The 25,322-nt window shown below is 43.5% G+C and overlaps 1 protein-coding gene across 3 annotated transcripts in view; it reads right to left on the reverse strand.

Annotated features, from left to right (window-relative positions):
• Positions 1-25,322, reverse strand: part of LPP (LIM domain containing preferred translocation partner in lipoma) — a 311,346-nt gene that overhangs the window by 248,867 nt on the left and 37,157 nt on the right. For all 3 annotated transcript variants that reach the window (XM_015637754.3, XM_015637755.3, XM_015637753.3), the window contains one exon: positions 20,559-20,657. The gene's annotated coding sequence lies outside the window, so the exon portion shown is untranslated. The remainder of the gene's footprint in view (positions 1-20,558; positions 20,658-25,322) is intronic.

A 25,322-nucleotide genomic window follows, 5' to 3' on the forward strand; every position in this document is an offset into this window, starting at 1 on the left:
GGTTTTTCAGAGAACAGTGCTAGTAGCATGTGAGTGTGCAGCCTAAAGAGACAACTGAGGAGATTTAAGCTCATCTGATATTCTTAAAACATACAAGACCAGGATTCTCCCATGCCAAACAAGTCCACGTGTCTTCCTGAAAAGCCATTTGGAAAGTTTCTAAATGCAGTAGGAGAAAAATAATCCTGCTTGGTCCACGCCTGTTTCTCCCTCTCCTCCCATTAGCGCATGGGGAGAAGGCTGGCTTAGAGCAATACAACATTTCAATTTGAATATGAATCACTCCTCTGGTGAGAAAACAAAACAGAAGCCCATTTCATATGAGCCTTATCTGAAGATATAATGAAATCCAATACATATAACAGGAGCAATTGAAATAAAACATGGTGAAAATTATGCCTCAGACAAACAACAACACTTTCCATTCTAGAAGATCCCAAAGTGCTTTACAAACTCAGAGAGCCAGGAATAATTTCATCTGCCACTGAAACATGGCAATCTCTGGATGGGTACTCAGCCCCTGCTTTAGTTCATGCTGGAGGGAAGAACATCATCAAGCAGGAACTGTGAGAGAGTTCAGGACATCATGATCCTTCAGAAGGAACTGCACCATTCTTCTGGAAAGTGGAAGTTTGGCTTAATTTTGATTTTTACATTTCAAAGTGCCACCATGTGGGGCAAGCACCTGAACATGCACTTAGAATTTAAGTGACTGGATGTATAAAGATGGAAATCCAGGTCATGTATGCTGGTATTCTCCAGCTTCTCACTCAAAAGCAAGAAAACAGAGGGTAGGTAGAGGATTAAAATTTCTGAACCTGCCTGGGGATTACAAATTAATTTCCTATCATCCCACAAAGCTGAAGGGTCAGGATTTCCTCCCTCTGGTTCAGCCACTCTCTCCAGATGGAGTTTAGGGTAAAATGCTTCTCCTCTTCACAGCTCCCCTCCAGCAGGCGCAGAAATACTCAACACTCTTAGGAACGGGCTGGAAGGAAGCACAGCGTTACCATTGCCCACTGCTAATGAACATCAGTCCTGCTCCAGTTGTACTCAAACATTGACAGAAACACCATTTCCACCCTCTCTCCTTTGCCCTACCATCCACCTGCTGGGACTGTGGTTCACCTCACTGGCAGCCATGGCCAACTCATGTCACAGAGTTGGCCAACAAAGAACTGCTCCAATCCAAGGCCTTTCTCCTGCTACTGAAACGTCAACACACAAAAACAAAAATCATTCAAGGGCAGGGGACCTGAGCAAGTGATCTACACATTTCCAAAGCTAAATGTTTACTTCTCCTCCTGGCAGCATCTGGAAGCTTGCAGACTATTTATCTGCATCTTAGAAAAAAGCTATTTAGTCCTGCAAACACATCAACAATTCACCTTGACTCAAAAGAATGGTTTGCTGAGCTCTGAGAAAACAATGAAAAAATCATCTTTTTCTTACTTTTTAGCCAAATGTCTGTTAAAGCTTTTCTGAAAGGGGTTTACTTAATGTTTTCCCATGTTACATTATATATACAGCTGCTATTCCAGAAAGAAAACAAAACAAAACTTGGTGCTATTCCAGAAAGAAAACAAAACAAAACTTGGTGCACAAATGCAAATAAATCTGGTTTTGGCCTGATCTGCCTAAACCAAGAGCCAGCTTCCTCTTCTACTGGCTCAGGAGCAGAAACACAAAGCCAGATAGTTCCTAAGATTTCTGAGAGGCTGACTTATAGATAGGCTTGTTTGAGTTTGTCTCCAGTACCTTGGGACTGCATAACAATTCAAGGGAAGATGCCCTCAAAATGAACATGGATTTGAATGCCAATTTGAAAAACTACTGCCAAACCATTTTTCTCTGTAGCAGTGACATCTCTCTAACCATGCAATCATATTCTTGCCAGTTGGGAGACTTGTCCTCATCTTGATTTAAGCAGACCTAATTAATTTCAGTTTTGTTGGGGAGGAGAAAAAAAATCAACAAATCAATAAACAAGAAAGGAAAATTACAATGAGTTTAACATGCCATACAGGTGAAGGGAATTGCCAGGAGATTCAGGTAAAAAAAAAATCATCACTGATTCATCAAATGAGTCACTGAAACGTCTTAAGAACAAGCTATTAAGAGAAGTCACTCTTCCTCTCCACCTTTTATTAGCTACTGCTGGAAGTGATCTTTTCTGCAAATCTCAAGACCATTTTGAACTGCTGGAGATTTTAGGAAGTGAAAAGTAGTTCTCAAAATGAACTAAACTGCTTCAGAAGTCTTCTATTAAAGGTTGCACCATGCTTCTTTCTCACCATTGTGTATTTCAGATGAACTACCCACTACCAAAAAAACAAAAAAAGTCACTGTGCAGTTCTAGTAGAGGGTCCAGGTTGGAGAGGTCTTTGAACATTCTGGTCTAGTGGAAAGTGTCCCTGCCCAGGGAAGGGTCAGAAGATGATCTTTAAGGGTCCTTCAAACCCAAACCATTCCACGAGAGTGCCCAATTTGGTGAGAGAGGTGCTTTTTAAGTTGTAGAAACTGAGTGAGAGAGAAGTGACTGAAACAAGGGAAAGAAAAAGTGTCCAGTGCCACTGGAGAAAGCCACTTCCAAAGCCCCAGGAGAAGCAAAGATCCCCTTGTGTCAGCTCTGCCACAGCCTTGAGAAGGGCTCTGTCAGGGAGCTGGCACTGCCTGCAGCCAGCAGACTCCAGAATGTGCTCAGCCTGGCAGAAGAGTAGGAGGTGAGACTGCTGGCAGGAGCAGGCGGAGCAGCAGAGCTGGTGGAGATCATAAATGGAGGAGTGTTGTAAAACACGGAGGTGAGCACAGACTGACGCTCACCTTCACAGCTCCCCCCCAGAAAAGCTCGGCTCGTCAGACTCTCACAGCTTTGAAACACGTCCAGATCTTGCTGGATCAATCCAGGAACCTCATTCCCATGCATGTTTGTTCTCACACGCAAACACGGCGAGGCTTTAACCACACACATTTTGCACAAGTCCCGCAGGCCCAAACTTTCAGGTTACTCGGGAAACTTGGTTTAAATTGGATTGTAAACCAGAGGAAAGAGATTATAGATAAAGGCAACAACCACAAAGATTTGCAGACTAATTTAGTTAGAAAGGAGCTTTAAAGCACTCCAACACTGAGGTACTCCAAAAAGAGGACCTTTTCTTAAAACAGGACTTACTTAAAAGGATTGTACCAACAGATCTTCCAAAACTGATTCAATCACATGAAAATATGGGCTGGGCTCCCTCCACTTAATATCACTCCCAAGTGGAAAGTTCTCATCCAAGCCATAAGATACTTAGTTCCAGTAGAACAATTAGGTGGCATTAGGTAGGCAGTTGTGACTCTCAGAAATAAATGAGCTTGCTATTTACCACTATGTGCTATGCCTTTAGAAGTTTCCAAAAGTAATGGTCTGTTTCTGTGCGTACTGGAATATTCAAGAGCATTTCATATCGTTTCTCATATCAAGAAAAGAGCAATTAGATCAATAATGAAACAGGAGAGCTCCCTTTTACTTTCTGCGGTTTGCAAAGAGGTTCATGTTTCTGTGTGAGCACAGCTCTTGTTTTAGTGATGTGAAAGTGTGTGGTTTGTGTGATACCCAGTTTCTTCTAATATTCAAGTTTCTGTTGTTATCTACCTACAATTTACAGTAAAGCATCTTTTATTCTCACACCTCTCAATCTCAAAATTAGATCAGTTTTCCCAACAAGATTTTATTACCTGTGCAAACCTTTAACAAATACTGGAAAACTTGCTGACAACACACTCCTTGTGAACACAGCATGAAACCACACAAGTATTGCTACCAAATCTACCTATGCATGTGTCTGCCTATGCAGACACACAAGGCACCAAACACAAAGCCTACTTTGGGGAAAAAGACTATTTTTATGTTTGGAAAAGCAACTAGAATTCCATTGAAATTCATGGTGACAGGCCCAAGGCACCACATGCAGTGGGTAAAGATTATTAAGCAATACTTGAACCACTGTGTATGCATCACTATTGCACTATTTGCTGTGATTGGATTGCTACTATTTCAAACAGATTTCAAAATACTTAAAATGTGCCCCCACCTCTGAAAAGTATGAATCTAATTCTAGCAAAAATTTCTGAGGAGCCCTCCAAATGAGAAGGACATTGCAATTACTGGGGATGGGTAATCTACTGGCTCTAGCATCAAACCAAACTAAGCCATTTATAGTATTTTGGCCCTCTCCACAACAGAGAAGAGCACTGATATTTTAGCCAGAAATGTTAATTTCCAGATAGTTGTTTCTGACCATGTGCTCTACTCCATAATCTTTGACTGTGCTGTCCCTGTGGCTCTCAAAGAAATGCATCTTTGTCAAGATGCTGAAGGTCCTAAAGAGAAAATTCTCCTGCTGCTACAGCACAAGCATCAATTCAACAATAAAAATTTAAAACCAATTAGAATACTAAATATTTCTGAAGAAGCAAAGTAAACCAGTAATAGTAAGGTTTTCAACCCTCTGTTGAGTCATCTAGTCAGCTCTGCAGTCTGGACCTACTAAATGCACACACTAAAGAGTCTCCACTTCTCAGTGATGCCCCATTCTGCATCTTTCTGGGCTAGCCTTGTAGTTTGAAGACAAATATTGTTAATGGTCATAAAACCACCATGGCCTATCTGACATTAATTTAATAATGATGGCATTACACTGCACTACCCAGTCACCCAGCTAAGTCAAAGCGACTTAGATTAATTCAGGCAAGACAGGACACAAATGTTCAAATTCCTTGATGCATCTTGCACCCATCCAGGAAGGATTTGGCTTTCAGCCAGACTGCATAAATCCCGGTGGGATTAGTCAATGTTCAAGAGACTCCTTTATGGGATAAGTAAGGAGGTCAAGTGCTGAGATCTGTAAAAAAGGACATGATAGGTGTATGTAATCCCCCACAAGACACATCCCTCCAACCCTTTACAGTCAGCAACAAGGATGACTAAATGCACACAGCAAAAACCATTCTAACCAAGGCCATGGAAATGAAACTGGCAAATGTAACACTTATCATGTCAACTTAACATGAAATGAATGTATCTGATTAGATCACCAAACATGCTAAAAAAGACACGTTTGGAAGAGATGTACAGAGAGGACCATGACAATACTGCTTACCCGGTTCTAGCTGAAGCAAAACTCCTGAAACCTTTAAATCTTCCTGCAGACAGCCCTGATGCTCTTGGGAAATACCAGCAGCTAAATCTGGACTATCACAAGACTCTTTAAGACATCCTTCTCAACTATTTGGTCAATGCTCAATAAAACTAAGGTACACCACACTCTGCTGTAAAAGCGCCCCAGCTAGGTGCTGCCACTGTGGGCAGCTGCAAGTCAGAAAGTAATGTTCAACCAAAATGTTTAAAGGGTAAGCTAAAAATACTCTTTTAAATCACAGTCACAATTGATCATGGTGACCATGGAGCACATCAAATTTCAAAGGCACTTGGTTTCATCACTGCTAGACCTGACAGCATCCTGCATCCCTCCAGCCTCAGGTACTTCTCAAATTTGGATGGTACTGTGGGATTTGTCTTTGGAATACAAGTAAACCTGGACTTAACACAGCAAACAGACCATGGGAACAGCTTTGTTTATTTTAAAATGAGCTCTTGACACACCTTAGGAGTGCCATCAGCTGCCTTACCCTTCACCAAAACACCAGAAAGGAGCTCAAGCTGCTGCTGCAGCTAAACCAAATGCTGGAAATGGCTCCAAACGTCTCTCTGGAAACCAGTGTGATAAAACTTCTGCTGAAGTCACACAGCTCTCAGGCAGCTCGAGATGGGCTATCAGGAAGTGGGACCCATCTCAAACCAACCACAAGCTCCTCACCAACAGATTCCCATCAGCAGCACAGCACCAGTCATTGCCCTCATCTGGGCACTTGGCCATGAGTAAATGTTGGAAAACCCTCTTCTGTTTTTTCCCTCTCTCAGAGGAGCTCACAAATCACCACCACTGGAGATTAACTGCCTTCCCTCATCAATAACCTGAGCAGTATTTGGACCATTGACAAGGTTTCTCCTCATCCTCCAGACCACCTTGTGCACCATCTCCCCTATCCCAATGCTAACAGAGTTTGTCACTGGCTCTGAGTGACCTTGGCACAAACAGTAATTCTTGTCTCTCTAAGCAAGAATCTGGGAAAGCAGCCTTTATTGGACAGGTATGTCTGGCTGAGATTTGTGATCAGATGCAATGCACGGTACAGTGTGTGACCTGGAGAGATATTGCCATCAGCTAACAGCAGCACAGATTTCTTTCCTCCCTGTCCCTCATTAGCCTCAGAAACTGGCCTTGCCAGCAGCAGTCATGCAAGCTGAGACAACAAAGCACATTAATGATGGGCCCCATCATGCTCCATATTAATTACTGTAGCGAGTAGTAAACTGTTCGTTATAAATCATATTTTGATAACCTGCCCTTTCTTTGACAAGTGAGCTCCAATGTTTAATGTTGCACTTAATCCTCAGATAATACCCCATGAGTCCTCACTGTGCCCAGCAACAAATCAAAGCAACCTTCAAACGGCTGGCACGGGTCCCCTTCTCCTACACACCCCAACCTGAAACCATCCTGTTGCATCAGCTTTGTTATAGGTCAGCTCTAAAGGCTGAGCTGCCAAAACCAGCAGCACACTCAGCCCTCGAGCGCCCACAGGGCTGCCCCAGCACTCTTCTGGGCTGGCAAAAGCCATGTACATGTTATAGATGTATCCCAGCCTTCCAGAAAGGCTGCACTACCACAGTGCTCTGCAGGGTGAAACAGCAGGGTAGTAATCCCCACAATATCCCCACATTCAGAAGAGAGCAGGATTACTGCTGCCTAGGACCGAAACAGTCAACTAAAATCTATCTAAAGCCATCGTATTCTTATTTTTGTTTCTTTTTAATTCAGTGACATTTAGCTACAGAACAGCTGTTAGCAAAGGTCTAGGAGAGGTGGAATCCCATTTTCTATATAAAGAACTATGTTTTGGAGGAAACTGCAATTTGACAAAAATACCTATTTAGCAAAGTACATTTTAAAAAGTGGAAAAATATGCTCTGCTTTTTCTAAGGTAGCAAAAGTTCCACCATGGCTCATGAAAATGAGCCCAAGTCTTAGGAACAAAGATATAAAATTATTTTGCAATGTACATCCTGGAAAATAAGGAGGAGGGATGTGTCCGCTAACAAGCAGCATGGGGAGAGTCCCTTCTTCGTCTCAGCCAGATGTGCCTATCACCTCCCACCACCACCAAAACACATGAAAAAACTTGTCTTGGGCTTCCCACAGAGCTGCTCCAGCTTTTACTGGTAACAACAGGCTGGCTTTGAAACAGCTGGGTCAAGCCTGACATAGTCAGTCAGCACCCTCCTTTATTTTACTCTGAAGGAGCAACACCACACCAAGCAAGAACAAGATGTTGCACTTGCAATTTACAGTGCTAAAATCCCAACAGCTCAGGAAGAGAATCAGCAGTGGTAGCCAAGAATCCCATCCTCTCCTCCACGGACGGATGTGAAGCCCTGCGACCTCACTCCAACCTGCAAATTAAAAGTGCTTACAGCAGTCAAGGGTTCATTCTGGTTCTTCCACCACTGGTGGCAGATGGTACATGCTATTATTAAATCTTGATTTCCAGCTTATAATAGTAGTCACATGAAACCTTCTGCACTAACACAAAAACTCACTATTTTTATGTGAGGAAGAAAAGCAGAAGTCTTACAGTTAAGTAACTTTTGTCTTTTAACAATTTCTTTTAAAATGTTGTAGCATACTTCTCCTAATTGGAAACACACAGAAAATAGGATATGGCCTATTAGTTAAAGGTCAATGCACATTTAGCCACCTCTTTTGAAACTGACAGTATTGTCATGACAGCCATAAAAGCTGCTTTGAATTTTAGTTCCCTAGAAAGTAAATATAAGGAATCCCAAGGCAATAACCACAAGTGCCACAGCTCTTAACACTTATGTCATATTCAGCTGAATGTGTGCTGCAAAAGTAAGGATGGTAAATCTTCAAAATCAGCTCATCTAAGGGAAGGACACAGTAATTATCCCCCAACTCACTGCCCCAGGCATGCTCCACAATGCCTTCATTTGATGCAGCATTAACAGCAGAAGTGTTTTATCCCCAAGCATTTAGTGTGGGGCACTGTGGGGTTGATGGGACCATTCAGGGGCTGCTGCAATCAAGTAGCTCACACTGTATGTTGTACTTGAGTTTGCAACTGCTCCTTCCAGTTTCAACTACCAAACATTCTTTTTCTTTTTTTTTTCTTTTTTTTTTTTTTTTTTATAGGAACCAGTTCAATTTATTTGTATCATTTTGTTTCTCTATCAATTAGCCAGGGTATAGGGGGCTGACTTTCAGATCCTCTTCCAGTGTGTTGGATGTAAGGGGCAGTGTAATTAGTAGATGTCAGGCACAGTGCCCCTTCATGCATTGATTTCCTCCCACTTAGGAAACACTCGGGGAGAACACAATCACCCCTGGCTGTCAGGGGTCTTCATAAAATCCATAGGCTTGGATTCCCAGGAACTGCTAATCATTTTGGATGCTGAGAAGGGGGAAGGCAGAGTGATCTCTGTAAAGCAGAGGAAATTTCTTATTAACTGCAACACCTGAGTGTACTTCAAAGGGAGCTTACAAGAGCAGAAAAGCTTCCAGAGCAAGAGGCAACTGAGGAAAACCCTTTTGCTCCCAAGCTGCATCCAGGGAGATGGGAACACTCCCATGGAGCTCAGAGCATCTGCATCTCTGAGGAACCCAAACCAGGGATTGCTGCAGCCACCCCAGTTTTCTCCCCCACTGTCCCACCACATCACAGTCATCACCTTTCCATCACAGACAATATGGGTTTCATCAAGGTGCCTGTATATAAAGTTGAACTTTGAGAAAAGCCAGCATTTTATGACTATCCACCTTGGATATTTCCTTTTAAAGTTTAGTTTTTCCCATCTCTTGCATAAAGTCTTCCCAAAAAAAAAAAAAAAAAAAAAAAAAAAAAAGGTATTTTTATTATTTTATTATTTCTAACACCCCCCAGTTCTGCCCAGGAATGCACAGCTAACAAACCATGCAGGGCCAGAATTTGGGCAAAGCTAAAATATCCTCATTTTGCAAATGCTAAACCTCACTGTACATACCACACAAATCAATAGCACAGAAAGAAGACAATCCATGAGCATATGAGCCTATCAGGCAATCTTGCTGGATATTATGCTTACTTTTGCACAAGCAATAAAGCATTTTTCACTGTACACAGAGACTCAAACCCAAAAATGCCTATGCAGAACTGCCCATTCTTACTTACTCAGGTAAGAATACTTACCTACTCCTACAAGGCATAGGAGACCAATTCTACTTAAAAAGAAAAAAAATACCCTTTCTTCTATTTTCTGAGTCTCTCTGGAAACATAATGTCACTTTGGCAGGGCAGCATGTTTAATAAGAGATGATGAGGAGAGAAAGGTTCTCCAAGAAAGGAGATGGCAGTGCCATGCAGCCGGCACACTGCAAATGTCATATTTCAAACCAATATGAATAACAAATTATTACATCTCTCTTTAGAAGTCAGAAAACACCCCTTATACAGTGTTTTCTTTAAAATACTGCCCTGTGTAGGCAGCTAGACAATCCAATGATCCAGTCTGTGACATGGAGATGCACAGGGGAGAACAGACAGAAGTAAAAGCTGGTCTGAAACAATACCACATGCACGTGGTCCTTCACCAGCACCCACCAGAGCACAAATCTGCTGGCAGCTCCACCCTGCAGCCTGCAAGGGCTGAGTGGCTTTCCCACTGGAAACCTTTTCGTGATGTTAATCTACTACAGAAGGAAAATCACTAGAGGAGGACACCCAATAGCTTCCAGCCAGAACACAACACGCCTTCAGCAAGACTTTTGATTTCAGGCACACACTGAAGTTGTTCTTCACAACAAAGAACAGCCTGTCTGTTGCATAACTAACCTTAGGCTGCATTAGATAAGTTGTGCCTTCTCACAGATCAACTGACCTTAAATAATGTCCCCAGTGTATTCAGAGCCAATAGGTTTCTCTTTTAGAGCTCAACTGACAGGTCTTCTCCTTCCAGCTATTTCTTCAGAAAGGCACACAAAGAAGGTTTCAAGAGAAATCTCATGCTTACTGTTCCAAGAGCAGCTTTGCAGGCCAAAAATGAAGGCCAAGATCTCAGCTCCAGAGCTGTATCTCCTTTTGAAGGCTTCTTGAGCACTTCACTGCAACAGCACAAGTGAGAGCCTTGGCAGGACAGAACTGGGGCTGAAGCAGATGACAACTGGAAAACTCAGTCTATCTCTGGAAAGCTTGCTGCAGTTCTGCCACTGAGTCAAGAGAGAAGGAAAACAGCCAGCCATGCCAATGAAACACTGCTTTGTATCCTGGGTAAGGCAAAACAAAGGTCTGGTGATGAGGAGCTCTCCATGTCATGCAAGGGTCAGCAGCAAAGGCAAATTCCACCATGGCATTTCCGTTCTGTCGCCCAGCCCATTGCTGTGAGTGGATACAGCAGGATCTTTCATTGCTTGTCCAAAAATGGCATTAAACATAGCTGTGCAGCATCACCCCACAGCCACATTCCGCTCCAGAGGAGGGATATTGGTCCCTGCACAGAGCTGAAGTCACAGGGCACTGTGTAATGAGCAGGTGAGATCTCAATATCATTTCTCCAATCCCCATCCTGGGTGTGAGGGGATACAGGAGCTCTGCAGCTGCTCCAGAGGTAGAAACATATAGGAAGAGATGTAGACAGTGGCAAATTAAGCAAGCCCCTGCATCCCTCCTGGCAGGTTTTTGTCCACACAGATGTCTGTGCATTCCCTGTGATGTTAGACACAAAATGCTCTGCAGAGCACACCCATATCCCTTTGGGAACACAGGCACCAAAGCAACTGCCCAATAAACCCAAGGCAGAGGCACTGAAGGCTTGTCTGTTTTCTGGCACCAGCTTAGCTGTCATACAGACTCTTCTTCAACATCAGTTCCCTACTTAAAAATCAGGGCCCACAGGGCTTCCTTTCTTGATAGGTGTTGCTCCACTCATCCAGCTGATGCCAGGATAGATACAGCACATACAACCAGCAATTCCCTCATCTTTTCCAACAGAGCACATTAGAGCAGAAGCCCTGCCTCACCTCTCCCAATCAGCTAAGCTGGGCTTCATTGATAAGGCTGTGCCCTAAAAAAAGAGCTGTGCCCTTCCACATTCAGGACCTCATCACCTCTTGCTGCGAGCACAAGAGCCCAGACTTGTGAGGATTGCTCATGCCAAGGGATGTCCACAGATGCTGAGGAGCTTTCTAGTAAATCCAGCTCTGATGGCAAAGGAAAGAGCTTGCAGAGAAGAGTTACAGGAATGTATTCCTCCTGCATTAGTCAACATATACGAATACATCCTCTTGCTTCATTAAATTTTAATTGGAGTACACATGAATAGGCTTCACTGGTTATTTAATCAAAGGGAGTCTGATTACAAGGTGCTCACATGAAAAGCTAGAAAGCAACATCCTTCCTCGCTCTTCTTTTGGATTTTTTTAGGCATCCATTGTCGATTTCTTCAGGTCAGTTGACATTTTAGGGCTGCTGCAAAGAACCATGAAAAAGCAGCCATAAAGAGTAAATAAAGCACTTTGAAGGGAAACAGGACACAGATCATTAGCCCTGCATTTCTCTTTATTATCCAGACAAAAATTAAATGCAAAATCCCAGAGCAGATGTTGCATTAGCGAGCTGATCAGCAGTGCTAAACACAAGGATGGCTTTGCTGATGTTGTCATGCATGTGTGGCTGAACTGTCCGGAGTTTTATTATTTTAAATGTATTTAAGTGTCTGAAACCACAGCAGATCTGAACCTATAAAAAACCCTACTCATAAACTTTGGGATTTCCTCAGTAATTGCATTCTCTGCAACACAGATGCTTATTTGTTCACACATGCTTTCCCTGAGGTTAGAGAAACTTTGCATGTACTTTCTTGCCTGCCTGGAACAACCATCTCCCAAACTTCTTCCTCACTAAAACCACGAGCTGTATGACCAGATCCTCAACTTTCATAAAATCCATACAGTTGACAGAGCTTGAATTGACTTACAGCAGTTTGCACTGGCTGAAAAATCTACCAGCAAAGCAGCTCCAGTTGCACAAGGCACAGCTGGAGATGGGAGCTCGGTGCCTGACTGCGTGAGAAATAAAAAGCAGCAATGTTGTTCTGCACACCTCTGTTTGCTAAGCACATCAACAAAAACAACCAAAAACAAACAGACAAGGCAAAAATTAAAAAAAAAAAACTTTGAGCAATTTAAAACCACAACAGACAACTTACTGGTCTGCTCCAGCACACTTGCTCAGAAGTGTATATATTCTGTACAGTGACAGGTTCTGGCAGCCAGGGACTGACACACTTTCTATGGCAATGCCCTAATATTAGAAAAATTTGGTCATAAGCTAAAAATGTTACAGAAATAGCATAGGATCATAAGTTACGAGCTGAGTCAGAACTCTAGCTGCTACTTGACTTTTATACTATTTTATTCTTTTTTTAAAAAAGCCCATCATGCTGTGGTTTGGTTTTTTTTTAAAAAAAACAGTTTGCTGCTGCCATCACTTATGAAGAATGAGCCTTTGTCGAGGGGGAAGAAAATATTTTAAAATGGCAAAAATCGATCTGCAAGGAAGCAAAGGACACAGATCCCCTCATATACCACAGCCCTGTGTGTAGTAAGCCCTTCACTAACACCACAGCCCTTCTGAGTGCCAGTTCTGGAGGGCAAGGGGCTGCCTCTTCATCAGGTACCTATAAGGACTCCTCCATCAGAACTCCAGGGATGGTGATAGGATTGTACACAGTAGTACAGTGCCCTAATTCCCAGGAATCCTGGGTGTACAATGCAGTCTCCTGCATAAAAGCATTTTATTTGCACTCTGTACTTGTAAATCACTGGTAAATAATTAACAGACAGCATAAGTATGTAACAGAACTGAGTCACAGGTGTTAGCAAAGGAAAACTGCTATAAATGGATATGTCACAGCAATAAACCGCCTGTTCACCTGTTGGGTGCTGGAGGAATTCAACAATTCAGTTTTCGTAAATTAACCCCTGACACCCAGAGCCTTACTAGAAAGCCCATCCATATTCCTTCTCTGCTATTTATGACCATACCTTTTCCTCCTTTCACAGTCTGGACAGTCTTTAAATGAAGAAACAATTAAGTTTCCCAGGCTTCTGATTGCTGAGTAGAGCTGTGGGGGTCACACACATTCATTCATCCCAGGGAGGGAAGGGAAGGGGAGATGGGAGCAAGAATCCTTGCCCAGTATCCCACTGGGAGCTGCCAGACTTGCTGGCTGCAGCGGCAGAAAAGGATTTCTCAAGTATGAACACACAAATGTAGCACAGGAGGAAACCACCCTTGTCCCACATCTCCTCTTTAGTTTCTCCCTCCTTCCAGCTGCCCTTCACATCCTACAGGTTGTTTCTGCAAACAGCCCAGGAGATATTCTTTTCCCTACTTGTAGCAGGAAGGCAGAGGAGCAGAAATCCTCCTGCCAGGCACGACACTGCAAAGAACTGCCATGAGGGCTCTCCACTCTCCTTAGATCACCAAAGTTATTTGGTATCACAATATTTCAGCCCCAAATACGCAGCTGCTGGAAGGGCAGGAGGCAGAAGCCTGCTAAAACAACCAGGAATGGAAAAAGCACAAGTCCTCAGAGAAAAGTGAATGACCAAAAGCTGCTCAATCCAAGGCAGTGCACTGAGGAAAGTAAATCATCAGTGTCTCACTATTTGCTGTGGGTCCCTCAGAAAACACACAGATCCTCTGCCTCATCTGCAGCTCTGCTTGGAAACAAAACCCAAAAAGGACCTTTTTTGACAACAACTTCAAAATGTTTAAGCTCATTTCACCATGTTTGGTTTGGTTTTGAATACAGTAACACACAAGCAATGAATTCTTTTTTTTTTTTCAAAGTACAGCTCCCATAAGCTAAAAAAGTAAATGGGAGTGCTTTGCTTCCTGGGGTATGGAACTGGAACATTTTTCTAGCACCTAATAAAACATTGTTTGGTTGATACTAACCATTAAAATATGTGTTTCAAGTCATGTAATGTTCCCTGTGAAATTTGCCTTTTTGCTCCATGAAAAAAAGGGCACTGAAAGGAATTCTGCAGCCATAAGGATCTCACTTAATTCATGGAAGTATCATTTTAAAAGCCTCACAACGTGATCAAAGCACTGTTGAGAACAGATGTTCCAGGCTTTACAAATTCCAGCGTAAGTATTTTTTATGACATTTATCACTGCTAAATTCTTTCAGCCATATTTTTCCCCACAAGAAGCATGTAGGCACTTTCCTCCTCGGGGAGGACATGTTGACATGTGGACTGGTCTCCAGCCACAGACCCTCTCCTGCCAGCATCCCTCCCCATCCACAGTGAGGAGAGCTGTGTCATCAGCAGCTACAGTGGTAGCCAGACCCCAGCAGAGCTGGACATTGTGTTCCCCACTTCACAAGGGGAATTTAATGTAGGAATCCTTGTGTCAGACTCTGTCTCTCAACCCTTCACACAGACCCTATCACAGAAAAGTCATTGCTCCACTACCCTGTGGAGTAGTAACCAGAGTAACTGGTACTGTAAGTGCTAAGTACCCTAAGTGTACCCTAACTGTACACCAGAGTACAGCCTAGAGCCCTCCACAGAATGTCTTTTTGTTACCAGGGCACACACCATCATCATCCCTCCAGGCCACAGCAGACCACCACTGTCTTGACAAGCTCTGAGCAACCTCATCCCACCTTAAAGCCAACCCTGCTTTGAGCCAGGAGCTGCACAAAAGACCTGCATGACCCTTTCTAGCTAAAATGTTGGATGATTATAGATCTCGAGTAGAAGCCACATGGAAATGCCCTTGGCCATGCCAACAGCCCAGGAAAACACCCTCCCTGGTCCCTCAGCTGCTTCCATGGATGTGGAACCCTCTGGCTGTGCACAGGAGGCAGAAGGGTGATTCCCTGGCTGTAGCAGAAGATACTCAGCACTGCCCAGATACAAGACCAAATGCAAGCAGGAGATGTTCAGGTACCCCAGGGGCTACTAAAGCCAGATGAGCTGAGCTAGAAGGAGCAACAACAGGAACCTGCAGGGCTGTGCAGGAACCTGCTTGTTCCTAAGACAGCAGCAATGAGTCCCCATTCCTGGACGTGATCATGGAGGCAGAGAGCACATATTTCAACTGCAATTCAAATCACAGTCAAATTTCCACCAAGAGCGAAGTTCCCACAAAGTTTAGCTCTCCACAGTCAAAATTCACAGTCTTGGGAACATCACCAAGTTCTCTGTTGACAGAAAGTCAAAACACCATGCAGTGCTGGGCAGTTTCATGAGAGTGAGCTGTGTACCAACAAGAGACTCACAACCACCCCAGAATCTGAAACATAAATTTATCTCTGAATAACATTGGGTTTTCTACCCCTTTCAAAAAAAAAGGGATCTGAAACAACCAGCTCCTTTCAAATTTCATATATTCGCAGAAGAGGGTGTTTGTGAAAAGGACCCCACAAGGACATCACTTCTCTAATATGTGCCCAATTTAGTTTCACCTGTCTCCATGTGCTCCCTTCCCAATTCCTACAACCTGCTTGCACATCCTGTTTCACTATGAACAACAAGCTTCTTCCTTGGGGCAGCAGCACTCCCTTCACTTCTCACAGTGAGCTTAGACACCAGTCAAAATGGGAGCAAAAACACCAGACAAGTTTACCTGTCTTGCTTATCCAGACTGTGAGCCCAATCAAGGCATCACCAGAGCTGTGGCAGATCCTCACCCTGGGCTTTGGGTACCACCAAAATGACAGAGCAACAAGCCCACTGTTAAGTCATCCATCAAGATACAAGAGTGGCCTCTGGATAAAGCAGCACAAGGCAAATAAGGTCTCGCAGAACAAGGAAAAATGAGGAAAATACATGAGAGGAGAGACACCAAGGTTGCAGTGACAGGGAGGATACTGAAGGTGAGCACAGATCTGGGGAACAAGGATAATTCAAGCAAAGGCTGAAGGATGTTGGAAGAGCAAACACAAGCAAAAAGAGGATCTACCAGCAAAGGAATCACAAGCAATCACAGCAGCAGTCTTCCTCTTGCCAATTCCATGTGCTTTTCTTGATGGACATCCTAGTGTAAGGACTTCATGTTGAAAACTCATTTACTTCTTCATTTATGAGGTACAACTTTGTACTTTTAGTACACACAAAAAATGTGCTGAAAATTTAAACACTCACAAAATCTTGCCATGCTGGCAACAGAAACTTTGTATGTCCATGGGCAAGTGCTGGCACACAAACACAAGCATTCACACCTATGCTACAGCTTTTCAGCAAAAGGACTGCTCCCCTAAGAGTCTTCAGAATAAGAAAAGAAATGAGGAGGGGTGTACAGCACTGTCACAGACAGGCCAAGCTCCTCTGCTCCAGCCTCAGAGACAGCCAGCACTGATATCAAAGTGTTTTCCTGCAGGTCCTGTCCAGTCCCTCCCCTCATCTGTGGGAGCATCATCCCATCCTGCACTGCACCCTGGGCTGCAGCCACCTCTGGAGTGTGAGCCTGGGCCACCCCTGCCCTTGCACTGCCCTAAGTCTGTTTTGTTATCTTGCCTCCCCAATCCAAGTGAATTTTTTGGGTGATTTTAAGAAAGAGAAAAAGGCGGTGACCAATTCTCTGGCCTTCTGATTTAAACACTAAAAGAGAAAAAATATTCCTACATTGCTTCCCTCTTGTTTTTCTAAATAAAAATAATGTATAGCCCTAACTGGATAATAAATATGCTCAAAAGCTGTCCTTAAGTAAAAGCTTTTGATAACAAATTGCCTGTGCTAACCGCTATTTTACTGTTGAATTTTTTATTGTTGCTTAAGCACTGCAATTATGCTAATAAGCCTGAGAGGATGGTACACTAAAGCACTGAATGTGACAGATATAATACTCAATAAAATGTTAATCTTACCTGAAAATTGGAATCAAACAGCCTTATTAGTATTTATGGATATGGCACCTCCAACATGTTTCTCTTAAGAGGAATATATATATGCAATAGATATTTCCAAATATACCCTACTATTTCTCATGCCTCCACAGAATTTAATTCCAGGTGGCTATTACCCCTGCTGCTAATTGCCAGTCCCTTTTGGAATAAGAAAAGAGTGTGCTGCTTTCTGGGACATGCAAAATTCCTGCACATTGGAGAGCTTTTCCTTTGCCACCTGGAGGATGGCAGCTGTCTGTGGGGATGGGGACAGCTGTCCCCAACTCTCAGCACGGCCACCACGCTTGTGAGGGTGTGGCACCACACAACAAAGGCTCTGCTCTGCCACCCTCTTAGGTGTTTTCCCCATATCCTCACCTTTTATGTGCAAGGCAGGTAAATCCAGCAAAGGGTTCAGTTATTTACAGGTGCTAGAGAAATGACATCTGGATTTTAAGATAGGCCTAAAGACAAATTTATTTCTTTTACTCTAAAACAGTTCAGCTGGTGATAACAGGGAACCAGACCCATCCACTTCACTGCAAGTTACAGCACTGCTGGTTTGGACCAAGAGCTGTGGAGCTGCCGCAGGGGTCTGGCATGGAGGTGCTCTGTAGATGACTTCCCACAAGCTGCATTGCTTTTTGCACCTTTATTTCACCACCTAGCCCCAGTCTGCTTTCTCAGTTGATGGCATAGTTTTTTTGTAGGCTTTTTCTAGAGGGATTTTTGGACAAACCCATGGGTTTCAGATCCAGCCTCAGGGCTCCACCACCATGAACTTCCTGTGAATAAAATTAAAGTGGTCTTTAGCACCTTGATTTTCTCATCTACAGAAGAAAGAAAAAATAAACTCAGAAGAGCCACATGCTTCAGACAAACTATACTTACATTTTTGACCAGGGTCTAAAGAGCCCATTTGTTCACAATGGACTGTGTAGTTTTCAAGTGCTGCAGATTAATGCCCAAACAGCAGCTGCTGGTTTCCAGCTTCGCTCCTCATACTGCTCTCACCCACAGGAGTCAATTCTGCTGACATCAATAACCACCATGATATTTCCTGATGGTAAAGCGAGATCCTTACTGGATAATGCACGCCTCTATGGTGGCAAACACTAGGTGGGAGGTATCTAGGAATTCTTCTCATGAATAGTCACAGCAGGGAAAACGCAACTGTGAAATCTGGGACTCCCAAAAGGCTCAGAGATCACAGCAGGTGACACAGGACACAACTCAAAACACCACGCTAGCTTGCACTGAGGGCAAGGACGCAGTGCAGGGATGGCAACAGGGTGGCTTTGCAGGACAGAGCTTAGAGCAGCTCCACAAACTGCATTGCAAGGAGCACAGCACTTGGAAAAAAAAAATCAGTTGCTAAATCAAGGGAATCTACCAATTGACTGAGCTGGCACCTCAAAGAGCCAGGAGATGCATCCAGGGCTCCTCCACCCCAAGCAAGCCCCAGCACGAGATGCCAGACACCAAATTTCAGGAGCAGACAACTGAACCAAGCACACAGCTACAAAGTGCTGCAGGACCCTGCAGCCACTCCCATAGAGGTGGCAGGACTCATCCCTGCCATGTTAAGTGAGTCTTGTCATTATTTTCAAACCTGCAGGGAAATCTAAATTGAACTTTGGCATATTGCTTTCTTCTGCAGCAATGCTCGAATGTTAACTCCAGTCCTGACAGGCATATTAATGGACTATTCTTTGCAAATAATCTTACCCTAACCAGTCCAAAAGGTCAGAACCATAAAAAAGAATAAGAATTTTTTTAAAAATCACAAAGCTGGAAAACCATCACTACCATTGGCACAACCCCTCAACTTACTAACTGTCCTTGCAACAAGGTGAATTGCAAGGTCTTGGATTTATTTGATTGATTGAGATCAAGAGATCATGGGGGAACACAGTAAATTGTATCTTTCCATGAACACATTTTGCTTTCAAGATTTGAGCAGATAGTTGCAGGAATTGAAAAGCTCAAGAGGAAGAAAAAAAGAAAAGAGAAAAAATAAAAGAGCATGTACAAAGGTGACTTCAAAAAGGCATCCCTTATTTTCTTCTTGACACCACCTGCATTTCTTAGAGCCATTTACAGGTTTATTCCATGTTCCCATACCCCTGAGACACAACAGCTTATCTCTGCTATGCAGAAGACGATAAGGAACAATAAGACACTGGTGTAACTCCAGAGCAGACACCAGTGTTTGCTGACATTAGGGATGAAACGTAAATTTTAGAGAAACCAAAGTCCAACAAGAGGTTGAAATCCAGATGTCCTACAAGATAAGACAGGTATCTCTCTGATCTTCTTCACTGGACCAAGGAAGACAAAGCACCTGAACACTCCCTGGTCATACAATGGCTTGGAGGCTGCCTGAGCCCAGGTTCCATTTGTCATTGGCAGCTCCCAGGGAAGGGATGAAGGAGGAAGAAGCAAGGGAACTAAAGGAGCAGCTATCTTCAGGACATAATTTCAAGAGCTAGCTGGTGAGACATCATTTTTAAACTCAGGAAAAGCCTGCTGTATTTGCTGTCAAGACAAGACAAAGAAACACAATGGAGAACATAAACAGAAGGGTAAGAGAAGAAAAATTCAACTCTCCTCCACTTCACCAGCCCTATAAAAAGAGAGGAAAAATAATCACTTGATTCCTTTCTCTGTGTTTCACATGGTATTCGTGTTTTGGTCTGTATACCTGTATTTGTAGCGTTGTGTTCTCATGTCACAAAAAAGCAGATGAGATTACACCCCTGAGAGTAAATCCCTTACATGGACCATGGAAGAGACCCAAACTCTCAGAAACTTACTACCAAGGAGCCAGAATTGATACAACTTCCTGTTTTTACCACAAGTTTGCACTGCATGCCAACAACAGATGATTAAACCTCTTCTTTCCCCTGATCTTATGCTTCCCTCCAGAATAACATCATTCAGGTAACAAAGTCACTGAGCACCCGCGTTAATTGCCGCTGCATCAATTCTTCACCAAACCATACAGCTCATTCTGCACAGATACACTCTGCTTTGTCTTTCACCTTATCAGCTTTGAATAAGGTTGTTAAAATAAGAATTTCACACATTCCCATTTCTAATCATCAGCAGGACTCTCCAGAAGTCACCTAGACTATTTTTCCACCAATGGAAGGATAGGTTCTCCTAAAAGCACATCTGCTACTGCTCTTCCAACTTGTTCTTGAACCTCTCCATTACTGAAACTGCCTAACCTCCTGGGGGATCCACTCCAGCATTCACCTATCCTTAATGCAGATCATTCATTGACACAACTTAGCTAAATTTCCTTGCTGCAATTTAAGTTTATAATTTGTTTTATTTGCAGTGTACAGATTTCGTTTATTCCCTCTCTCCATGACAAATTCACTATTTCCAAAATTTACAAGTTGGGGCAGTGCTGCTTGTCCACTCTTTGCCCATTCTGCTTCTGCTCACAGCACATTCTCAACCTCTGCATGTGTTTGTGTCTCCTTACCCCAAGACAGCAGGCACTTGGATATCACAAGGCTGTTTCAGGGGAAGATGCTCACATCCAAAGGCTGATGCATTCAGGCACTCACAGTTACAAAGCACTCTGAAACGAGAAAAAAAGAGATTTGTCTTCAGGATGGCAGGAAGAGTCCAGTCCAGGAGTAAAGGAAAAACCAGCAACTCTGAAATGCAATTTTCCCCACCCTGTTATTTAGCATGCAAAGAGATCTTCAAAAGCAACATCACTGACTGTAGATATATCATGCACCACCACTTGGAGTTGGCCACATTTTCTCTGGCAATCACCATAAGGGTTTGATAATTTTGTGTTGTAGGAAACAAAGTGTTGATGGACTTTGCAGAGAGTTCTGCCAAGGTATAAGCAATACACAGCGCATGTCAAACTCAGATGGCTCTGACTCCAAAGCTTTAATCTCTGTGACAGAGGACAAATTTTAATATTAGCACTGGTGACTTTATTTACAAGTGTCACTGAAACCAACAGAGAAAAGATTTCCAGTCTGCTCTGAGATTTAAATGTGTGTAATTATGGGCTAGATCCAGAAGGTAAAAGTCAGGTCTGATGAATGGCTGTTGCATTCACTCCTGATTCAGTATTGTCCTAACTCGCAAAATGAAATCTTGCACGAACCCAAGTGTTTGGTGACAATGTAGAAAGGTAAAGAAAGGATTTACATGAACAGTGTTCAGAAACACAGGGGAGAGTTCTGAATGACAAAAACATCCCAAATTTCATGCAAGATAACAGGCAACAAGGGAGAGCAGCAACGACATATTTGCTGCCCTACTTCTGGAGGCTCTTGGAAAAACAGAGTTAGATGGTAGCAAACAATTTGCAACAACAGCACCTTTCAGCAGTAGATCACCTTTTGCACCCCAGCTCATCTAAATTCCTGTCTCCCCTCAGCAGGAGCTGCTCCTGCCCCCAAAGGATCAAACGGCTTTGTAACAAATACGCCTTTTCCGATGGCTGAAGCCAAGAAACACTCAATTTGTCACTTGCTGTGAAAACAAGATGCTTCTTGCACATCTAAGGATGTGCCTATGCAAGAACTCAGTGTCTTGTCTTTTGCATGGATCATCCATCTGACTGTACCTTTGGCTACCACACTTTGTCCATCTCCAAGTTTCTGCTTGGGATGGGTTTTTTTCATCCTTTGTAATCCTACCAGCTGTCCTGGGCTTTTGCTTTCCTTCATCACTTGCACTCTTAGCAATGCCAACACTTACAGCCAGCCAGCCCAACTGCTGTCAGCACAGGAAGGTGACACACTCCTGTTTAGCACTGATTGGATAGCACAAGTGCTGTTTCCAAGGCTAAAGAGGAATACCTACCCCAATAATGTCCCTAAAGCAGCACATAGCTGAGGAGACTGAGCAATAAATGCCTGAAGGTGAAAAACTCAAAGTAATCTCAAAATGTATGTTGGACAACTGATAAAAGACTCTAAATGCATGCCCATCTTTAAGGGTGAAAGCAGCTCCAAGGACTTCAACAACATCATCTGCAGCTTCAGACACGTTACCTCCCAAAACACTAGTGAGATAAGGATGTTTAGCAAGGGATAGAGATATGAGGAATGCTTCCACCAAGAAAATACACCCATTTCTACAGCTGAATTACAACAGCTGTTGAAAACCATGGAGTAGCATTGAATGGCAGCCCCGGACAGGGAGCCAAGACAACTACCACATGCAATTGAAACTGCCAAGGGATTAAGTTAGGTCAAATGTAATTACACAAATTGGATCCTGGCCAGAGTACTGGCTTATTCAAGAAAATTAAAAGAGGTGTTCAAAAGTTTCAGAGATTGAGTCCTCCTCCTGTTAATTATTTGGTGAGTCAGTCAGTGAAGTCTCAGTATTCTGGGAGGCCATCTGAAAAAGGGGAAAAAATGAGGCATAAACTTGAAAGGCATTAGAAGCGATTAGCAAAAGCCTTTGTTCTCCATGGCAATCCTGGCTGCACCAGTGCATGAAAGCCTTTCATGTCCATGCTGAAAAGTGGCCTCAGTTCCTTTGATACTTCTGGGAGGAAGCATTTAAATTTACAAATATCCCACTGACAGAAGTTACAGACAACAGTCGAGGAACTTCTGCATAACTCAGCCAGATCATACCAAGCTCTCAGGCAGGGAGTACTCCTGCTGAAGGGAGGAATGACAAGACACAAAGAAGTTCACTGACACCTGGAGCAATGTCCACTCTACATACTAGTGGTGTATGAAAGCTAAGTCATGTCAAAAAGGAGGTTACAGCCATGTGGGACAGTGGCTTCCTCTCCCTCATTCAGTTTTCAGAAGAGAGAGAACATGCAAGGCAGGCAGTGGTAAGGAGACCAGAAAGGAAGCTTTGTGGTCTGGCAGCTGAGCGTCACTTGGAAAGATTAGATCCTGTTTATGCCTCTGCCATAAACCTTCTGAACGATAAGAGCAAAGTCACATATATCAAATTTTCCCACATATATACTGCTGTGACTTTTGTGGCTGAATAAAGATACAGAAGGACTACGTCCAGAAGAGACAAAAGCTAGCCGGCAGGGATTGAGATTCTGTGTTCAACCTTTAATCAAGACTTGTACTATAACCATGTACAGCACTACAAAACACAGTGTTCTGGAAAAACAGGCCTTGTAAGTCTCAGTTTTGGCACCTGAAAGAAGTAGATGCCTATGCTACCTCTGTTTCTGGGAGTCATCATTAGAGATACACTCATTGCTGTCTTTGAAGCAGTTGGATGCGACAGTAAAAGCAGTATGGAATTGGAGATTAACCTTTTTTGGGTAGCTTATTCAGTGCAACGTACAGATGATGCACATGAAACAAACCATCTTTTGACTGACATGAAAAAAAACAGAGAGATGAAATAACTATCTTCTCAACAAGTGCCATACACGAGGCATGTCAAGTGACATGGCTTCATCTCACAGTGACAGCAGGTGAACACACAACTGAAGCCTCTGCCATATTGATTTAGTGTGCTTTTTTGCTTTTTTCCCTTTAACTTTTCATAAAACAAGCCAGGGAAAGGCAGACATTTCACAGCACAGATTGGTGCAATTTGTATTAATGGCCCAAGCATGGATGCAAGCAGCAGCTTGCTTCTCTTTGTGTGGAACAATCAACAGGGACAAGTCTGGTGGGACAACTGCTACCACGGCACACCTTGCCCCAGCCCAGCAACACGTCCTCCTCCAGCAGCTTCGCAACAAGCAGGGCAAGAACTCAGAACACAGGAAAAAAAGTTCTGCTGTTTTGCCATGCTGCGCAAAATTCAGGGGCAAGCAAATGTGGAAAGAGGTTGCATTCTGTGCTGACCACACACAAGCTGTTATTCTTCCAAAAGGTAGTCAAGTGCTCTTCCAGGTAGCAAAAGCACAAATGGCCCAAATTCCTCATGCCTGGCACTCCTCTGACAAGGTAATCACTCCCTTGGAGTCCTCAGGCACCACACAGATGACAAAGATTTCTTTTGCAAATAGGAACAAAACAGCATGGCAGCTCTTCCCATTCTTCCCCAACACCTTCCAACCAGCCTCCTCTGAAGGAGGTCCAATGCTTGCACTGGAAAGACGCACAGAAAAAGGCAGGTCAGAGCCAGAGCCACGACATGACCAGTGCCACACGTGAGCACCACCACACGTCAGGGGAAAGCACAGGGCTGATGGGACACACGCTACAAAAAAGTAGATTTTTCAGCACAAAACAGGGCAGCCTGAAGGGTTTCATGCCAAAGAGGGACCTACTGCCATGCTGGTCAGGGCGTGCAGGGGGACATCCCCCTGTGGCAGCAGTGGTGATTAACCAGTACTGATAATAGCCTCCAGTGCCTGAACAAAGCACAAGGAAACAGCACAGCAAGGACTAATGCCAAGTGGCAATAAAGACAGAGGCAGGGCTGTTGTTCAAATACCTTTTTTTTTTTTTTTTTTTTTTTTTTTTTTTTTGCCTAGGTTACTTGTTAAAAAAAAAAAGGTTCTGCATGCAGGGACATCCTGTTCACTATATTAAATTAAAGGGATGATTCAAGAGGGAACAGCTTTCAGCAGACAGTGGGGGGAAAATCAATTTCAGGTTGCTATGGACAACTGGGCTGTCTCCTGTAAAACAGAATCGGATTCAGCTCTACAAACCTGAACACTAAACATTCCCTCAAATACAACACACACACGCTCACTAAATTAATGGATACAATAAAATACAGACTTGTGTCATCTCCCAGGTTTTTTGGCCAAATGAAGGATGTGTTCAAATCTGCTAATTGCCACTATATACAGGACTGGAGTTTGGCTCAGTGGTGGCTCTCTGATTGCCAGTCCAATACTCTCTTACAGGGGAAAAGCCTTCTAGCAGCCAAATAAACCAGAGCAGATTCACCTTGCTCTGGGCCCTTCCATGGGCTCTGGGCTTGCACTGGGATCTAAAACCCTGTGCTGCTGATTCAAGCTCCTGTAGAACTCAGCTAGAAGGGACAGCAAAAACTCAGCCTGAGGCTCTCAAGTATGTCCTGGCTGATACTGGACAGAGGCAATTTAACCTGCCCTGGTCCCTGAATAGCCCAGATAGAAACAATGCCCTCCACCTGAGCAGCTGACCTATGGTCACAGCTGCAGTAGGAGCCTCACATGGAGGGACCACCGGGGACAACATGGTGGCCACGGTCCAACTCCAACATGGTATCTTCCCTCCATGTTGTGCACTGAAATAATTTCAAACAGGTTTTAAGCACCTTCTCCACTCCCTGCAGG

The sequence above is a fragment of the Parus major genome, chromosome 9 (genome assembly GCF_001522545.3).
Source record: "Parus major isolate Abel chromosome 9, Parus_major1.1, whole genome shotgun sequence".
Lineage (NCBI taxonomy): Eukaryota > Metazoa > Chordata > Aves > Passeriformes > Paridae > Parus > Parus major.